Source organism: Ovis aries, chromosome 26, assembly GCF_016772045.2.
Source record: "Ovis aries strain OAR_USU_Benz2616 breed Rambouillet chromosome 26, ARS-UI_Ramb_v3.0, whole genome shotgun sequence".
In the NCBI taxonomy this organism is placed as follows: Eukaryota; Metazoa; Chordata; class Mammalia; order Artiodactyla; family Bovidae; genus Ovis; species Ovis aries.
In genome coordinates, this window is record NC_056079.1 from 9,188,456 (window position 1) to 9,193,537 (window position 5,082).

Genomic DNA, 5,082 nt, shown 5'->3' on the forward strand with positions numbered 1-5,082 from the left:
AAGGGGCTTCAAACGTGGAACCAGAGATCAAAATGACAACATTCTTTGGATCATAGAGAAAGCAAGGGAATTTCAGAAAAAAAAAAGTCAAGTTCTGCTTTGTTGACTACAATAAGTCTTTGATTGTGTGGATCAAAACAAACTGTGGAAAATTCTTAAAGAGATGAGAATTACAGACCCCCTTACCTGTCTCCTAAGAAACCTGTATGCAGGTCAAGAAGCAACAGTTAGATCCTTACATGAAACAATGGACTGGTTCAGAATTGAGGAAGGAGTATGACAAGGCTGTATATTGTCACCCTGCTTATTTAACTTATATGTGGGTTACGATGACTCACAAGCTAGAATCAACATTCCGAAGAGAAACGTCAACAACCTCAGAAATGCAGATGATACCACTGTAATGGCAGAAGAGGACCCAAAGAGCCTCTTGACGAGGGTGAAAGAGGAGAGTGAAAAAGCTAGCTTAAAACTCAGCATCCAAAAAACTAAGAACATGGCAACCAGTCCCCTCACTTCACTGCAAAATGATGAAGAAAAAATGGAAACAGTGACCCATTTTATTTTCTTGAGCTCCCAAATCACTGCAGACTATGAATACACCCTTAAAATTAAAAGATGCTTGCTCCTCAGAAGAAAAGCTAAGACAAATATAGATAGTATTAAAAAGCAGAGATGCCACTTTGCTGACAAAGGTCCATATAGGCAAATGTATGGCTTTTCCAGTAGACATGTACAGATCTGAGATTTGGAACATAAAGAAGGCTGAATGGCAAAGAACTGATGCTCCTGAACTATGGTGCTCAAGAAGACTCTTAAGAGTCCCTTGGACTGCCAGGATGTCAAACCAGTCAATTCTCAAGGAAATCAACCTTGAATATACATTGGAAGGACTGATACTGAAGCTGAAGCTCTAATACTTTGTCCACCTGATGTGAAGAGCTGACTCACTGGCAAAGACCCTGATGCTGGGAAAGACTGAAGGAAAAAAGAGAAGAGGATGGCAGAGGATGATATGGTTAGATGGCATCACTGACTCAATGGACATGAGACTGAGCAATGGTGTGTTGTAGTCCATGGGGTCGCTGAGTTGAACAAGGCTTTGCAACTGACATTGAAACAGAATCACAGGGAAAACAGTAAAAAAAACAACAAACAAAAAATGTTATCTAGGCAAGGGGATAGGTTGAGTGTTACAAATGAAGAAGGAGCAATAGAACATTTATTATGAACAACACAGAGTATAAGATGGAGACTTAATGTTCTGAAAAAATCAGAGTAACCAGGTATATCCTATTGCCCACCCCCATCACCATGTTACCAAATCCAGTACAGATGACAATGTAATTGCTCTGATATGCTAAGCAAGGAAAACCTAAGAACAAACAGGCAAACACAAGATATTATTACAGAATTTGATGTCTCTGATTCACTGAGGGTAAATATAATAACAAAAGAACTCAAAACCAGTCTGATTCCTGAGTATTTTAACTTAAGACTACTTACTAAGTGCTGCAGAAGGCAATCAGAAGTAATCAGTAATCCACTTATTGTTTCAGTTCAGTTCAGTTCAGTCAGTCAGTCGTGTCCGACTCTTTGCGACCCCATGAATCGCAGCACGCCAGGCCTCCCCATCCATCACCAATTCCCAGAGTTCACTTAGACTCACGTCCATCGAGTCAGTGATGCCATCCAGCCATCTCATCCTCTGTCGTCCCCTTCTCTTCCTGCCCCCAATCCCTCCCAGCATCAGTCGTTTCCAATGAGTCAACTCTTTGCATGAGGTGGCCAAAGTACTGGGGTTTCAGTTTTAGCATCATTCCCTTCAAAGAAATCCCAGGGCTGATCTCCTTCAGAATGGACTGGTTGGATCTCCTTGCAGTCCAAGGGACCCTCAAGAGTCTTCTCCAACACCACAGTTCAAAAGCATCAATTCTTCAGCGCTCAGCCTTCTTCACAGTTCAACTCTCACATCCACACATGACCACAGGAAAAACCATAGTCTTGACTAGACGGACCTTAGTTGGCAAAGTAATGTCTCTGCTTTTGAATATGCTATCTAGGCTGGTCATAACTTTTCTTCCAAGGAGTAAGCGTCTTTTAATTTCATGGCTGCAATCACCATCTGCAGTGATTTTGGAGCCCCCCAAAATAAAGTCTGACACTGTTTCCACTGTTTCCCCATCTATTTCCCATGAAGTGATGGGGCTGGATGCCATGACTGTTTAAGCCTACTTTAATATGCTAAAGGTATACCAAAATTAATGCTGACAACCAGATTTGCCCCTAGAGCTGACACCCAAATAACTGAACCTTGCATTTTGCTCATTTAAAGTATGGCTAATCTGTGCTAAACTGGATTCATGGGTTTGCCATAATCTCTCCAAATAACTTTCCAGAATTGCTTTATCTTGAGATAAATGTATTTATCTAGTTATTATCATTATGCCTTTACATAATATACACTAGACTTTGTAGGTTCCTTAACAATATGGCAAAGTAGAAAGACATGCACTCCTGTGAGAACTCTGAAATTGCAACTAACAACTGAACAATCATAGACAGGAGAAAGTTGGACCACACCAAAAAAGGATACCCCATGTCCAAGGGCAAAGGAGCAGCCCAAACAAGATGGTAGGAGGTGCGAAATCACATTTAGAATTGCTCAGAGGACTAAGAAAAAACTGTGCACACCAGGACCCAGGAGTCCACAAGAAACTGAGCCAGACATGCCTTTGAGTGTCTCAGTGTCTTCTATGGAGGCATGGGTCAGCAGTGGCCTGACACGGGGACAGGGGCACTGGTTTCAGCAGACCTGGGAGGCCCGGTATGTGAGCCCCACCATAGAGCCTAGCAGACAACCAAAACACTGGAGAAAAATTATACCAAAGAAGTCCTTGCACTGTTCCAGGGCCTCCAATAGCTGAGAAAAGAAGAGAAGGGAAAGGTAAAGGAAAGCAGGAAAGATATATCTATCTGAATGCGGAGTTCCAAAGAATAGCAAGGAGAGAAGAAAGCATTTAGAAGTGATCAATGCAAAGACATAGAGGAAAATAATAGAAAGGGAAAGACTAGATATCTCTTCAAGAAAATTAGAGATATCAAGGGAACATTTCATGCAAAGATGGGCTCTATAAAGGACAGAAATGGTATGGACCTAACAGAAGCAGAGATATTAAGAAGATGGGGCAAGAATACACAGAAGAACTATAAAAAAAGATCTTAATTACCCAGATAACCATGAGGGTGTGATCACTCACTTATAGACAGACATCCTGGAGTGCAAACTCAAGTGGGCCTTAGGAAGCATCACTACAAACAAAGCTAGTGGAGGTAAATGGAATTCCAGTTGAGCTATTTCAGATCCTAAAAGATGATGCCACAAAAGCGCTGCACTCACTATGCCAGCAAATTTGGAAAACTCAGCAGTGGCCACAGGACTGGAAAAGGTCAGTTTTCATTCCAATCCCAAAGAAAGGTGATATAAGAAGAATGTTTAAACTACTGCACAGTCGCACTCATCTCACATTCTAGCAAAGTAATGCTAAAAATTATCCAAGCTAGGCTTCAATAGAATGTGAACTGAGAACTTCCAAATGTTCAAGCTGGATTTAGAAAAGGCAGAGGAACTGGAGATCAAATTGCCAACATCCACTGGATCATAGAAAAAGCAAGAGAATTCCAGAAAAACATCTACTTCTGCTTCACTGACTAAGGCTAAAGCCTTTAACTGCGTGGATCACAACAAACTGGAAAATTCTTCAAGAGATGGGAATACCAGACCACCTTACCTGTGTCCTGAGAAATCTGTAGGCAGGTGAAGAAGCAACAATTAGAATCAGACAAGGAACAATAGACTCGTTCCAAATTGGGAAATGAGTATGTCAAGGCTGATGTCATCTTGCTTACTTAACTTATAAGCAAAGTACATCGTGCAAAATATTGGACTGTATGCAACACAAGCTGGAATCAAGATTGCCGGGAGAAATATTAATAACCTCAGATATGCAGATGATATCACCTTTATGGCAGAAAGTGAAGAGGAACTAAAGAGCCCCATGATGAACGTGAAATAGAAGAGTGAAAAAAACTGGCTTAAAACTCAATATTCAAAAAACGAAGATCATGGCATCTGGTCATATCACTTCATGGCAAATAGATGGTAAAGCAAAGGAAACAGTGACAGATACTATTTTCCTGGGCTCCAAAATCACTGCAGATGGTGGCTGCAGCCATGAAATTAAAAGACACTTGCTCCTTGGAAGAAAAGCTATGGCATACTTAGACAGCATATTAAAAAGCAGAAACATTACTTACCAAGAAAGGACCTTCTAGTCTAAGCTATGGTTTTTCCAGTAGTCATGTGTGGATGTATGAGTTGGACCATAAAAAAGCTAAGCACTGAAGAATTGATGCTTTTGAACTGTGGTGTTGGAGAAGACTCTTGAGAGTCCCTTGGCCTGCAAGGAGATCAAACCTGTCATTTCTAAAGGAAATCAGTCCTGAATATTCATTGGAACGACTGATGCTGATGCTGAAGCTCCAACACTTTGGCCACCTGATGAGAAGAACTGACTCATTGGAGAAGACTCTGATGCTGTAAAGATTGAAGGCAGGAAGAGAAGGGGATGACAGAGGACGAGATGGTTGGATGGTATTCACTGACTCCATGGACTTGAGTTTGAGCAAGCTCCAGGAGTTGGTGATGGACAGGGAAGCCTAGCATGCAGCAGTCCATGGGTTTCAAAGAGTTGGACAAGACTGAGTTACTGAACTGAACTGACTAGACTTTGTTATGCAAATATAATGCTTCCATAGTTTTGGACCCTGAGGTTTTTTGTTTGTTTGTTTGTTTTTTACATTTCTTAGTCATTCTAGTAGATATTTGGAACATAAGGACTCATGGAATTTTTTTTTAGTGTTATCAGCAAGAACAGGAAATCCAGAATAGTATTCTATTAAAAATTTACATCATGTATTTTGATTTTCTTATTATTCATTTCTTATCTTTCTTTGAATAAAATTTTTCCCCCCCAGAGGGAAAATTTTGATAGACTTACAGGCAACAAACAAACCGTAGCT